This window comes from Ursus maritimus, unplaced genomic scaffold (assembly GCF_017311325.1).
Source record: "Ursus maritimus isolate PB19 unplaced genomic scaffold, ASM1731132v1 scaffold_10, whole genome shotgun sequence".
NCBI lineage: Eukaryota > Metazoa > Chordata > Mammalia > Carnivora > Ursidae > Ursus > Ursus maritimus.
In genome coordinates, this window is record NW_024423344.1 from 11,736,389 (window position 1) to 11,752,406 (window position 16,018).

Genomic DNA, 16,018 nt, shown 5'->3' on the forward strand with positions numbered 1-16,018 from the left:
CATCTCACCTTCAGATGGGGGAATGCACCCTAACTATACTCTAACTTTCTCCATGGGTAAATGAACAAGGCACTCCAGAAGTAGAATTTGCCGAGAACCACAGGCACAGCTATCAATCCAGCTTCCTTGAATGTGAAAGAGTATATGGTCTAGTCAATCATTCTACAAATATTTATGATGGGGAGTTGGTGCCACAGAGAGTTCCCTGAGAGAGCCAGAGATGGATTCAGCCTTCGAACACTACAGCTGGAAGAGATTTGAGGGATGATTCAGCCATTAAAGTTGTTCTCTGATGAGGCCATGAGGGATTCTGGCCCCTTCTTTCTACCACCTTCCCACTCTTATTCTCAGACATGTTTTTAATATTTATTCCTAGACTTAACACGCAGTCCCAAAAGTCATAGTCTTTTGTAAAATGGACACTCTTCAGAGAACATTCATTTCCTGGTATCTAAGAGAAATATTTTTGTTCCCAAGGAGGCACAAATATAACCTCTGGAAACATTTTCAGAAGAATTTAAATACTGTGAACAACACAAATATCTGCCAATAGGATTGTTACATGAATTATTAAATAGCCATACTATGGAATATTATTTATTAGCTTAAAAGAATGAGGTGGATCTGCATAGTTTTTCAAAAAGATTTCCAAAATATATTAAGTAAAAATGTGAGTTATTATATATACACTACACTACACACCCCCCCACACACGCTATGATCCCCTCTACACAAACCAACACAAAATGACGCCTATATATTTGTGTATGTACATCATTATGTCAACATTAAAAGTGATTTGAAATGATGCACACCAGACTCTTACAAGCAATTATTTCTAAGGAAGGTAGTGGGAATGATGGGGGTGGGGGGAGCGAAAATTTCACTCTTTAATTTCTATTATATATTATTTGACCTTTAAAAATAATGTGAATGTATTAGTATATGTACTGTGTGAATTTGTTCAGAATAGTTTTTTCTTTTAACCCAAGTGTCACCTTTTTAAAATGCAAGGAATTACAGAAGGAAAAAAGACATAGTAGACCTAGATGCCAGATGAGTATTCCAATCACCACTACGTAACTCTAGGTGAGTTATTTTATATATGTGAAAGCGAATCTCTCAAAGGTTATTAAATGTGTTAATGGGCAACAGAACAAAAACGACCCAGGCAGTAGAATTAAATATACCCTTCGTTTTAAGTAAAGGTATGGAAATACCAAAGGATAAGAAAGGGAAGATAATATACAAGTTAAAAATCTAGTGTTTTGTGGATTTTCCTCCATATTATTTTAGCCCCATTGAATGAAATGGAACATATGCTTAGAAGCAGCTGCATTCTCTTTCTTTCTTTTTTTTTTTTTTTAAGATTTTATTTGTTTATGGGACAGAGAGACAGCCAGTGAGAGAGGGAACACAGCAGGGGAGTGGAAGAGGAAGAAGCAGGCTCTTAGCGGAGGAGCCAGATGCGGGGCTCGATCCCAGAACGCCGGGATCACGCCCTGAGCCGAAGGCAGACGCTTAACGACTGCACTACCCAGGCGCCCCTAGAAGCAGCTGCATTCTCAACATGGGTCTGGTGTTGGTCCAGACCCAGAAACAGACCCTTGAATTCAGGTCAGTATCACCTGGGGTCCAGATTGCTATGGCAGTAATAACTCTTGGCCTTATTACTTAAGAATAATCATGTAAATGAGAGGATCCACTGAAGGCACCAAATGCCTTGGGTTAAATTAATTTTAGAAACTACACAATAATGATAACAGCAAGATCTACCTCTTGTTGAGAGCCATCTATGTGCTGGGTCTGAACTGATATGTTTGACATAAATTAACTGATTTAGTCCCCGTGACACTACTGTGAAGGAAAGGCAATTACATTTATTTTATTGAATCATCAATTCAAGAGGTTAGAACTTGAAGAGATCTGCCTGATATCAGCAGGCAGATAGAAATTAAATTGCTTTTTTAAAAAATCTAGTACAGATAAGGAAAACAAGCCCTAGAGAGATTAAGTGATTTGTCCTAAACTAGATGGAAAGAGAACCCAGGTCTTTTGACCCTTAACTCTTTCATTCCATGATACCACTTGAGAGATTAGCAGATGCTCTATCCTCTACCACCTCTCTCACAAAGTTGAGTCAAGCACCATGGGGAAAATCTATTTTTCCTTGAATAGTTTAGCCGGAACAGGAGTACCAATATAACTGAGCCAACCCTTTGTCAATAAACACAACCCCTAAATCATCACTTAATTGATAACAATTCTGTAGCACAGAGCACACAACTCATCCACCTTCCCTCCAACTACTTCTTTCAAGAAATAAAATTATTTTTGTGCACCCTGAAAATGACTGTCATGTTCCTGAACAATGCTGATTATTTATTCTTATGAAGAGAGATAATAGCTTACCAAAATATTGATTTGCTGCATCAGATTATATATCTATTCATCAGAAGGTTTCCATCTCAGCAATCAGCAATGAGGTTCTGTCACTACTGTCATCACCACTGCATGTGCTAGCCTAGCATGAATCCTGCATATACCCAGCACTGTGTCAGCATCGGTGTCTTTGTTAGTCCGTCATTAGGGCAGTATGATAAATATGAGCTTGGGTCATGACTGTTGGGGGTTAGTTTATGATGAGGTGGAAAAAGACAGGAATGGAGAAGTGAGAAATAGGGTGTGTGCTAACAAGAGGGCTGTGTCACACAAGGGTCTTAGGTAAAAACTACATTTTGGCAGAATAGGAATTAGAGTCACTGGAAAGGCTGAAAAACAAAACTTGTAAAATGGGTAGGAGAAAGGGATGTTAAACTACAGCCAGAGGACAGCTAAAAGCCTCCTACGAAGTGAATCTGGTGAGGACTCTCCTGTCACTGGCTACCGAAGTTTGTACCATCCCTGCTGCCCCTGCCAGATTTCATCTTGTATCCTGGATGGTGCTACCACACTTCTCCCACTGCCTAGCTGCCCACACCTGACCCAGAATGGGCTCCATATAGCCACTCTCTATTGCATCACGACCTCTCTAAGTGTGGGAAAGTTGCTTCTGATTAGTGGTGCCTGGATCATATGTCCTCTCCCTAGCAGGAAGAGTCAGGGTCATAAAGTACCTGGCACTTAAGCTTATATAGTGGGAAGCAGGCACTTCCTCTGGGCAGTGGGGAATTCTGGGCATTTCCCAAATGTGGGAAGGAAGTATAGATGCTGGATACTAAATATCCATGTAGCACTGTCTTTGGATACTCAACATAATATAGAGATTTATATCTGAAGGAAAATAAGGAAGAAATGTTTCAATCATGTAACTATCTTCCCTACAACTAAAAATGAGTTTATCCTCATCTCCAAAGTAGGACAACCTAAAGTGTAATTAATAAATTTAGTTCCAAATCCTGGAACTCTAATGATGTCCATTTTCCCACTAATTTTGTCATGTTGCCATCTCATTGTTTTATAATGTATGGATTAAACCATAAAGTTAAAATCATCAGCACACCCTTTATAAACTAGTAAGAGAAGGGGAATTGAAATAAGATAGGTAATTCAAATAAATGAATATGCATCTGCTTCAACGAGAAAAAAATACGTAGATGCTAAAATCCTCATTTCTGACTAATCACAGGTCATATTTGTTGAATGAGATTTCTATTTTACTTATTCCATTTCCCCCATTGTGTTTAACCAAGATCGCAACTAGTTAGGATTCTTTATAACGTATGATGACCTCATTATGGAAGGAATCTGAGCCATGGGTATTCCATCTAGATTGGGTTGTTAAAAATTCATTAATTCTTACTACCTGACTTGGTAGAATAGGAGGTAACCTGGAGTTCCATTTATTTTTATTTATTTATTTTTTTAAATAATTTTTTTATTATATTGTGTTAGTCACCATACAGTACATCCCTAGTTTTTGATGTAACATTCCATGATTTATTACTTGCGTATAACACCCAGGGCACCGTACAATACCTGTCCTCCTTAATACCCATCACCAGCCTATCCCATTCCCCCACTGACCTCCCCTCTGAAGCCCTCAGTTTGTTTCCCAGAGTCCACAGTCTCTCATGGTTCATTTCCCCTTCTGTTTACCCTCCCTTTCTTCTTCCCTTTCTTCTCCTACTGATCTTCCTACTTCTTATGTTCCATAAATGAGTGAAAACATTGGGGTGCATATGGCCCTTCTCTTCACTACGTCTGTATCTTTGGGGTAAATACCCAGTAGTGCAATGGCTGGATCATAGGGTAGCTCAATTTTTAACTTTTTAAGGGACCTCCACACTGTTTTTCAAAGTGGCTGTACCAACATTCATTCCCACCAACAATGTAGGAGGGATCCCCTTTCTCCACATCCTCTCCAACAATTGTTGTTTCTTGCCTTGTCTATTTTTGCCATTCTAACTGGCGTAAGGTGGTATCTTAGTGTGGTTTTGATTTGAATTTCCCTGATGGCTAATGATTTTGAACATTTTTTTCATGTGTCTGTTAGCCATTTGTATGTCTTCATTGGAAAAGTGTTCATATCTTCTGCCCATTTTTTGATTTGTTTATTTGTTTCTCGTGTATTGAGTTTGAGAAGTTCTTTGTAGATCTTGGATACCAGTCCTTTATCTGTAGTGTCATTTGCAAATATCTTCTCCCATTCCGTGGGCTGCCTCTTAGTTTTTTTGACTGTTTCCTTGGCTGTGCAGAAGCTTTTTATCTTGATGAAGTCCCACAAGTTCATTTTATCTTTTGTTTCTGTTGCCTTTGGAGATGTGTCATGAGAAAGGTTGATTTGGCCAATATCGTAGAGGGTGCTGCCTATGCTCTCCTCTAGGATTTTGATGGATTCCTGTCTCACGTTGAGGTCTTTCATCCATTTGGAGTTTATCTTTGTGTATGGTGTGAGAGAGTGGTCAAGTTTCATTCTTTTGCATGTAGCTGTCCAATTTTCCCAGCACCATTTATTGAAGAGACTGTCTTTTTTCCACCGGATGTTTTTTCCTGCTTTATCAAAGATTAGTTGCCCAAAGAGCCGAGGGTCCATTTCTGGGCTCTCTATTCTGTTCCATTGGTCTATGTGTCTGTTTTTGTGCCAGTACCATGCTGTCTTTGTGATCACAGCTTTGTAGTATAGCTTGAAATCCAGCAACATGATGCCCCCAGCTTTGTTTTTCCTTTTCATTTAAACCCCTCTCTATGCCATTAAGAGTATCAACCTATTTTGCTTGACAATCAGAATCAGTCACCTCAACCAACACCAAAATCCCAATCTCTTTTTTGTTAATTTGTTAATTGGCAAGAAAAACCAAATTGATCAGATAACAGCCTCGATTTCTAATTCAATGGAGCTATTGTGTTCCCTCATGGAAATATCCTTAAAACCAAAGACAATAATGCTATTGAGCCCAGGTAAAGTTTTATCTCTGCCATCATGTTCTCTTTGTTCAGAAGCCAGACATTTTGACAGTAGTTGAATGACATTCACAAAGCCAGATATTTTGCCTCCCTAAGAGAATCCTCCAAAGTTGAGGGTTTGGGAGAATACAAATTCTTACACTTTGGCCCTTTTCAAAAACTCCATCTTCATAATTCTTCTCCAAATATCCTTGTCACGAGACCTCCAATTTTTTTCCATGTTCCTATCTCCCAAAAGAACCATTAGCAATAATCAGTGATTGATTGTAGATCCTTAACTAATCTCTCCTTCCAGGCAAAATACTTTAATGTATTATACACTGGGAGGATTTTCACTTTTTACTTTGTTTCAGTATCACCCCAGTTGAGTCTGTAATTCTACAGAAGCCAGCTTCTGGAGTTCATACATCATGAAGGGTTTTCTATAATTAAGGCTAAATTTCTTTCCTCGTCAGTCAGTCAGTTAAAGAGAATTTTTAATGAGGCTAAAACAGCGGATTGATGAACAGTGGACTGATTCCTTTTTGGGATTGCAGGATGAGAGTCAATGTACCTGTTTGTGATGTTATTACAGGGTTCTCAATAATAACTGGTTTTCCCTTTGCTCAAGATATTCAGGACCCTTTTTTTTTTTAAGGATTTGTTTATTTAGAGAGAGAGTGCAAGAGAGCAAGAGAGAATGGTGGAGGGAGGGGCAGAGCGAGAGGGAGAGAGAAACCCAAGTAGACTTTGCACTAAGCACAGAGCCCAACATGGAGCTTGATCTCATAACCCTGAGATCTCAACCCAAGCCAACACCAACAGTCAGATGCCCAACTGACTGTGCCTCCCAGGTGCTCCTATTCAAGGCCTTTGAAATGACTCTGTGTGGGAATTGGGTGAACCATGGTGGTTCAAGTCAGGTCTCTGGGCACCAGATCAGGTGGTGTTTGAAATATACAAGCCCCTTTTTTTTTCAGTTTGTGAACTACCTCATCCCATTGGTTCCAGAGATGTCGAGGTCACTGAAGGGCCACTAGCACAAACTAACATGTTTGAGCTATCACATTAAATCAAATCTAAAATTATATTCTGTTCTATCTCCAAATACATTTACAACATATTCCTCACACTTTAGCATATGTATAGGCATATAAGCCTTCTCCTCCATGGTTAGATTTTGTAATAGACTCTCTGCTATGCCAACATATACCTCTAGACATTGGTACAGAGGTAAAAGCATGACAGTGACTTTGCCTTTAGGGATATTACTCTTCACAAAGGTAGATACAGCTTTAAAAAATGGGTGAAACTGGATTCTTGGATGACAAGGGAGGATCAGCTGAGGTTGAGGTAATCCAAGCCTCATGACCCCCCTCCCTTATCTTCTGTTCCAGGGCTTGTCCTCACTCTCACTCAACACTTCAAGCCTTACATAAGTGACCTGAATTCAACAGCTTTGTAATATTGTATCTGGATCAAAATCTATAAGGGTTATTTATTTTTTCATCCCAATGTCTATAAGAATTGAGAGGGTTTGTTTTTATTGTGGTTTTGGTTTTGGTTTTAAGCACAATCAGAAAGTCCCTGATTCTAAATCAAAGATAGAAGAACATTGAGAAACAAGTCTACCATTCTACTTCTTAAGCTACTGGGAGGCAGAATAGAACTCCGACCCACAATCTGTAGCAACCAGTCTGGAAAGTCAAGTGACAACCTCCATAGCAATCAGCCCAAGGCAGCCTGGACTTGATCAATAACTGACAGCTTACCCATTGCCCTCAATTTGTACTTTATTCCATATAAATACTGGTGATGTTTGGGTTTGGGGGGGGAATCTATTTCTGGATTTTTCTTTTTATTAAGTTTTTTATTTAAGTTCTAATACTGTTGATGTTTTAATTAATTTTTTTGTTACCGAGTATATAATAGATTCCCATCCTCAATACACTGACTGGATTTTCACTGCCTTCAGCTCCAACCAGGTCAGATAACCTCAGATTCCCTATCATCTTTATAAAGTCTCTTTGCCTAGGGCAGCTGGGTGGCTCTGTCAGTTAAGCAACCGCTTCAGCTCAGGTCATGATCTCAGGGTCCTGGGATCAAGCCCCAAGTTGGGACTCTGGGCTCAGCAGGGAGTCTGCTTCTCCTTCTCCCTCTGCCCCTCCACCCCATGCACAGGCACATGCACACTCTCTCTCTAATAAATAAAATCTTTAAAAAAAAAAAAAAAAAAGTCTCTTTGCCAGCAACAATTTCTGTGTTTGTCAAGTTTCATCTTCTCCAAAAAAAAAAAAAAAAAAACACTACTCAGTGAGGAAACCATTCCTGCTACTACTGTCACCATCAGCAATGGATACAAAATGCCATAGCTGTACCATTGACTCCAGCAACTATGGAAACCCATGTTGTTGTGACTGCTGCTGTTTCCTGTCCCAAAAAGGACTCTCTGCGGCTCCTGCCTCTTCATCTGTCTAGCTCTTGATTTAAGATCTAAGGCTGATGCCTGATTGGTGAATCAGTACTCTGCACATGATCTTGCTTAAGCTACAAGAGAAAAGAAAATCCATAGCAGGAATTTTCAGCTTCCATAGGGTTAGAGTAGATTTGATTTTCACACAGACTTATAAGGTAGGAAATTTTCAAACATAAGAGTTCAAATGCCAGATAAATGAAAAAAGATGATACATGTCTATTACAGGGAGAAGGTGGGGGGGTTACTCATGTGGGGGAAGGCACCCCTGATTTCTTATGTGGGGGAAGCCAAGGATCACATGAACCAGATTTAGAACCAAGTCCATCCGTAACACGAGCCTCTGTACGCCAGCTAATGTTACACTTATGAAGAGAAAGAAATAGATGTACAATTGTTATTTTTTTAAACAGTATGTATTTTTACTGTACCATGGTTATGATTTAAGTTACACCATTCAGAGTTTTCCCACACTGTTCATCATTTGATGACAAAAATGGAACATTCTGGCCCTTTTGCTTTTTTTTTTTTTTAATTTTTCAGAAGAGGGATATACATTTGATTTCAAGTGATTGATCCGGTATTTCTCTTCTTGTGTCTTTTTGCTTGTGTTTCTTCTGTTATTTCTGCAAGTAGGGCCTACTTTTAAAATTCATTGTTTCCACATTAAAAAAAAAAAACTTCATACTGTTTCTGTTTCAATAATGAGAAAAGTCAATTTTCTCCTAAGGAATGTACAATTATCACTGCCGCTGGGTCAGAGGGCCTGCCTTTCATTTTTCTCACTGCCAGGCAATGGTCCTCATAAAGAAATCTTCCTCAGACATTTCTATTTCAGAACAAAGGACATGTGGGGAACAACTTACTCAAAGTATATTCTTCATTCAGGAAAAAAATACATTGACTTCCTAGTTTCACATCTCTGATACTTCCAGGGTTTCCTTTGGAGCCATAAGGTTTGCTCTTGCAACTATCTGTGTGTACATCCAATTTATTATAATACCTTGCATTTTTATATGCTCCATATCATATCATCACAATTTCACAGATAAAATAGCAGACATCCAATGAGGTTAAACCTTGCAAACAGCATGTGGCAGAATTAAGATTCAAGTCCAGGTTTTCCAGCTCCACAGCTCTGTGCTTTCTAGTCTACATATGTACCTGCTCAGATGTTTGCTGGAAACAAGATGAACCTTGCAATTAGATCAAAATGCATCAAAATATTTTATGTTCTCTAGATAACCTCTGGTTATATAAGCCTGGGTAATTTAAATTCTTTGATTAAAATTTGCTACTGATACTGAACTAAATGCTAAACATCCAGATTTCCTGAAAATTCTAATTCACTGGCATCCCAGGTAATTTTTATTATTTGGAGAAGTTTCAGAAACACACTTTTTAGCTAACCAGTGACCAGGAAAACATGGACCTTTGGTCTGATGAGAATAGGGTTGGATGTCATGAGAGACTCAGCGCATATTTTGAAACATTTCATATGGGTCCTGATGGAAAGTGAAAATGTCAAGTCAACTGGTAGAATTATCTTTCCTTGTACGGCAGTAGTTCCTATCTTTGTTGATTTGTAACGCTCCAAAAAAATGGGATGATTTTTCTTCCATTTCCTCTGTATCTGTTGGTATTCTATAGACATGGCCTAATTCCTATAAAAATATTATGCTTGTAGCACTTCTAGTGCTGTGAGCTCTGCACAATGAACATATTAGGGGCTGTGTTAGTTTCCTAGGGCTGCCATTAAGCAATCCTAAGTGCCATAAACCAGGTGGCTAATAAATACAGGAATTTACTCCCTCACAGTTCTGGAGGCTGAAGGTCCAAAATGAAGGTATTAGCTTTCTCTGAAGGCTGTAGAGAAGGTTTCTTCCAGGTGTCTTGTAGCTTCTGGTGGTTGCCAGCAAGCCACAGCCTTTGTGGCTTGTGGATGCAGAACTCCAACCTCTGCCTCTGTCTTCATATGGCCTCTTCCTAGGGTGTCCCAAATTTCCCTCTTCTTTCAAGAACACCTCATCTTAATTTGATTACATCTGCAAAAACTCTATTTCTAAATAAGATGACATTTGGAGGTCCTGGGTGGAAATGAATTTGGGGGGGCGACATGTTCCACCCAGTACAGGAGTTAAGTAATACTTGTTCAGAGAAGGCATAAAATGTCAAGGTCTCATGCTGTGGTCTGTGCTGAGAAAGAAATGCAGGAAATTACTTTGTGGAATGATCCCTCCCTCAGTGTTTGAGTTACAAACTGAACTGGTATCATTCACTTCAAATAGAGAACGTAAGCATCTCTTCCCACACAATTCTTTTCCCAAACATGTGCTTGGGACCAGGTCATGTTCACTCCCAAGATTCAGACATGTCTGAGCTTTTCTGGCAGGACAGCCTCTGCTAATGCTTCTGTCAGAATGATTGAGGAGTCTCCTGAGAAAAGGGGCCAAGCCCAGTCAGACAGGCCTTTGGTGTTGGGGACAAGTATGATTTGGAGTACAAGATCTACTCCCGTCACTGGTCTGGGCTCTTCTCTGAATAGTGATGGAGGCAGAGAGTTATAAGAAGATTAGATAGAACAACATAAAAAACTGTTTCCCCAAAGCCCTTGTATCTTAATATATGCTACTACAACAGAATACCATAGTCTGGTATTGTAAGTGACAGAATTTATTTCTCACAGTTCTAGATCAGGGTGCCAGCATGGTCAGGTTCTAGTGAGAGCTCTCTTCTGAGTTGCAGACTGCTATACTGTATACAGTTTACATGCTCACCTGGGGGGAAGAGAGTGAGAGAGCTCTCTGGAGTCTTATAAGGGCACTAATCCCATTGGTGAGGGCTCCACCCTGATGACCTAATCACCTCCCAAAGGCACCACTTTCAGATACTATCATACTGTGATTAGGCTTCAACATATGAATGTGGGGTGACACAAACATATCCTGTAAGGTATGAGAGCATACACATAACACTGGTTTGGAAGCACCTTCCTAAAGCAGAAAACAGTAAAGAAAGAGGCTCTGGTATATCACCAGCACCTGTGAGAGACCTACCAAAATGGTGTATGTGTATCTCTCTTTGTTTCACTTATTCATGTATTTATCTACTTGTCTCCTGTGTATCAGTTAAAAAGCATTTGATAGCAAAAAACCCTAATTGCCCGAATGTCTAACACATGGTTTCTATCAAGCCATCCTTAAATGAGAGCTAACTGATAAGTGCCACTCAAAATATGATTTGCAGACAAGTGCCAGTTCATGAACTGTTAGAAGTCCACCATGAAATAATCACACAAATCAAGGGTGTCTAGATGCTTTGAGTGCAAGTTGACTGTGTGGCAATATCAAAGCACAAGATCAGTGGATCTGTCTCATGGAACAGGTGAAGACCAAAAGTATTCATCCTCAAAGAATTAGGAAAAAAGTGGCCATTCAGAAGCACTGATAGAAGCCACAGCTCATTAACTGGAGGAATGTGGATTCACAGTTCATTTTGTGGTTCAGAGCTCTTTTCAGCCTTTTCCACTGCTACCCACCGATTTTGACTGTGTCCTCCTGCTTATCCACTGAGAGTCACAAAATGACTTCTATAGCTGGAGGTATCACATCCTCACACCAAAATCCCCACAAAGGAAGGAAGGCATGAACAAAAGCCTTCTACTTCCTAAGACTCTCTTTTTGCATTTAGGAAGAAAATCCTCCTTGGAATCCTCCTGGAAAATGTTCCCTTGTATTGCTCAGCTACAGAGGACACAGGGATATTGAGTTTCTAGCAAAGAGAAATGGGATTACAATGATTGTGTTAGGTTAGTTATAATATAGTCTCTGAATCTGACAGAGGGTCTGTCCTTCCCCAAGGTCAAAGTACTTCCTTCTACTGAACTAGTTATAGTGCTGTTTGAGAGAAGGAGGAAATGGTTGTTGAATGACAATAAACAATTTCTGGGAACCTCCATTAAGATATGGGCTCCATGAGAGTAAGCACTGCTAATCTCCAATGATCAGGAGATGCCTGATATACACTAGATTGCCTTCAGGAGCTCCACAGTAAACTGGACACAGCTGAGGAAAGAGTCAGTGAGCTTGTATTGGGTCAGTATAGACTTCCCAAACCGAAAATCTAGAAGAAAATAATAGCAAGAAGAAGAACAATAACAAAAAGTGCAGTATGATGGGCATACCAGATGAAGACTCAGGAAAAAGAGGACAATCCCAATCAAAATACCAATAGCATTTTTCACAGAACTAAAACAAATAATCCTGAAGTGTGTATGGAACCACAGAAGACTGCTAATAGCCAAAACAAACTCAAGAAGAAAGAACAGAACTGGAGGTTATCACAATCCCAGATTTTAAGATACACTACAAATCTGTAGTAATCAAGGAAGTATGGTACTGACACAAAAGTAGACACAGAGATCAGTGGAACAAAAGAGAAAGCCCAGAAATAAACTCACACTTATGTCGTCAATTAATCTACAATGAAGGAGGCAAGAATATACAATGGGGAAAAGACAGTGTCTTCAATAAATGGGTTTAGGAAAACTGGACAGCCATATGCAAAAGAATGAAACTGGACTACTTTCTTACACAATGAACAAAAATAAACTCAAAATGGACTAAAAACCTAAATGTAAGACCTGAAACCATAAAACTCACAAAAGAAAACATAGATAATAAACTCTTGGTCATTGGCCTTAGCAATATTTTTCTGGATCATCTCAGGCAAGAAAAACAAAAGCAAAAACCAACTCTTGGGACTACACCAAAATAAAAAGAGTTTGCAGTGAAAGAAACCATCAACAAAACAAAAAAGCAACCTTTTGAATGGGAAAAGATATTTTCAAATATCTGAGATATTCAATAAGGAGCTAATATCCAAAATAAATGAAGAACAAATCCAACTCAACACCCAAAAGAAACAATCTGATTTTTAAAAATGGTCAGGGGACCTAAATAGACAATTGCCCAAAGAAGACACACAGATGGTCAACAAACATATGAAAAGATGCTTAACATTACTAATCATCAGGGAAATGCAAATCAAAACCGCAATCAGATATGACTTCACACCTGTCCAAATGACTTATATAAAAAAACACAAGAAATAGCAAGCACTAGCAAGCATATAGAGAGAGAAGGGAACCCTCATGCGCTGTTGGTAAAAATGTAGACTGGTGCAGCCACTATGGAAAACAGAGTGGAGATTAAAAATAGAAAGATCATGAGCCAGTAATTTCATTTTTGAGTATTTACCGAAAGAAAACTATTTGAAAAGATACATGTACCCCTGTGTTTACTGCAGCATTATTTACAATAGCCAAGATACGAAAGCAACCCAAGCGTCTGTTGATAGGTGAATGGATAAAAAAAGAAATGGTGTGTACACACACACACACACACACACACACACACTGGAATATTATTCAGGCCGTAAAAAAGAATGAGAAATTGCCATTTGCAACAACATGGATGGACCTAGAGGGTTTAATGGTAAGTGAAGTAAGTTAGGCAGAGAAAGACAAATACCCATGATTTCACTTATATATGGAATCTAAAAAACAAACAAAACAGAAAGACTCAAAAATGCAGAGAATATACTGGTGATTGCCAAAGGGGAGAGGGATGAAACGGGTAAAGGGAGTTAAAAGGCACAAGATTCCAGTTATAAAATAAATAAGCCACAGGGATGAAAAGTACAACTTGGCCACATACTTAAAATAGTACTGTAATAACTTTGTACGGTGACGGATGATACACTTAGAGTAGTAATACATTTCATAACGTATATAATCGCTTAATCACTATGTTGTACACCTGAAGCTAATGTAATATTGTATGTCAAGTAATATTTCCATTGACAAAGCGAAAAGAGATCAAAAACATATTTAAAGAAATAAAAGTTGAGAACTATTCAAAATTTATGACAAGCACTAAACCACAGAACCAGGAAGCTCAGAGTAATCAACACACACGCAAAACAAAAAGTCCCGCACCTAGACTTATCCTACTCGAACTGCAGAAAACCACAGACAAAGGGACAATCTTTCAAGAACCCTGGAGCTGGTGGGGGTGGGGTGGAGGACTTACCTGTAGAAAAGCAGCGTTAGGAATTACAGTGGCCTTCTCCCGGAAACCGTGCAAGCGTTTGTCTTCCTTTCCCAGGGAGGATGTGTGGAGTCTGGATAGGGCCAGCCTGGTCTGGGTGGGTGGAGCGCAGGGTTTCGAGCAAGGCAAAGCCTGCACAGCTGGAGCGGACAGTTTGTGCTATGTGGCTTCTGGGGTGTGGACGGGAGTAAATTTGGAGGGGTAGGGAGAGAAGGACGGCTCAGAGGACTGGAGAATCTGGCCCAGGCTGCCGCAGCTGCAGCCACTCTTGCAGGAGCAAGCGTGATCTCGCGGGATCTCAGGGCAGCAGGGGAGTCCTGGGATGACAGGCACCTGGGTGCCCAGAGTGCTGGAGATTCCAGGCCTCACACTCTTTCACAGGGACTTTGGCCCAAGCCACCCATCAAACAAACCCCAATCCTTACCAAAGCTTCGTCCCCCCACCCTGCCCACAGGGCTCCTCACTCCATAATCCTGGCCAGGTACGGAGGAACACACCTGTCCGCAGCCGGTCGGCGGATGAAAACAGAGCATGCTCAGGCAACATGTCGCCTTCCAGGAGGCATAAGGCCCCGGGCGGCCACACTGTCCTCCAATAGGGAACCCCAGGGCCCCAATCCCACCTGCTGAGGTCCAAGCTGCGGCAACCCAAACCCACTGTCCCATTGCACTGCTTCAGGGCCGGTTGTTTCTCCTAGCAGCTGCAAGGTGTCCCAGGAGACTTAAAATGTGGAATCCTGGATGGCGTCCAGCAACAGAAATGACATTAGGAAAAAGCTCAGTATCGATATTGATTCATTATTGTGACAGATGTACCACATGAATGTCAGATGTTAATAATAAGAGAAACTGAGCATGCGGCATATGGGAACTCTGCATTATTTTTGCAGTAATTCTGTAAATCTTAAACTGTTCTAATATTTCTAATATAAAAACTTAATTTCTTTTTATTATTATGATATGTCAGTCACCATACAGTACATCATTAGTTTTTGATGTAGTGTTCCATGATTTATTGTTTGCGTATAATGCCCAATGCTCCATGAAATATGTGCCCTCCTTAATACCCTTCACTGGGCTAGACCATCCGCCCCCCCCCCCAAAACCCTCAGTTTGTTTCCCAGAGTCCATAGTCTCTTGTGGTTCATTTCCCCCTGTTTATCCCCTCCTTCATTTTTCCCTGCCTACTCCTAAAGATCTCCCTGCTATTCCTTATATTCCATAAGTGAGTGAAACCATATGATAATTGTCTTTCTCTGCTTGACTTGTTTCACTTAGCATAATCTCCTCCAGTCCTGTCCATGTTGATGCAAATGTTGGGTAATTGTTCTTTCTGATGGCTGAGTAATATTCCATTGTATATATGAACCACATCTTCTTAATCTATTCATCTGTTGAAGGGGATCTCAATTCCTTCCACAGTTTGGCCATTATGTCTATTGCTGCTATGAACAATAGGGTGCATATGGCCCTTCTCTTCACTACGTCTGTATCTTTGGGGTAAATACCCAGTAGTGCAATTCCTGGGTCATATTTAGGGTAGCTCTATTTTTAACTTTTTGAGGAAACTCCATACTGTTTTTCAAAGTGACTGTACCAACTTGCATTCCCATCAACAGTGTAAGAGGGATCCCCTTTCTCCACATCCTCTCCAACATTTGTTGTTTCCTGCCTTGTCAATTTTTGCCATTCTAACTGGTGTAAGGTGATATCTCAGTGTGGTTTTGATTTGAATTTCTCTGATGGCTAATGATGTTGAATATTTTTTCATGTGACTGTTAGCCATTTGTATGTCTTCATTGGAAAAGTGTCTGTTCATACTTAGTTTCTAAGATTTCTCCCTGATATTTAAATGAGTTGCAAAATTAATGGATAACCAAAATTCACATTAGTAATAGATGTTCCATATATGGATATCAAACTTTCTCTAAACATTTTTTAACAATTGATTTTTAGTGTGATTTCACATGTGCTCTAACACGTGGCTTAAACACATGGTATTTCAGGACTGTGCCATTCCAGGTGTGCCATACATGCCTCAAGAGGAAAC

The 16,018-nt window shown here is 39.9% G+C and overlaps 1 long non-coding RNA gene across 1 annotated transcript in view; it reads right to left on the reverse strand.

Annotated features, from left to right (window-relative positions):
* Positions 1-14,753, reverse strand: part of LOC103664414 — a 245,851-nt gene extending 231,098 nt beyond the window's left edge. The window contains exon 1 of the long non-coding RNA XR_005832372.1: positions 13,951-14,753. This is a non-coding gene — a long non-coding RNA (uncharacterized LOC103664414). The remainder of the gene's footprint in view (positions 1-13,950) is intronic.
* Between the last annotated feature and the right edge of the window lie 1,265 nt (positions 14,754-16,018).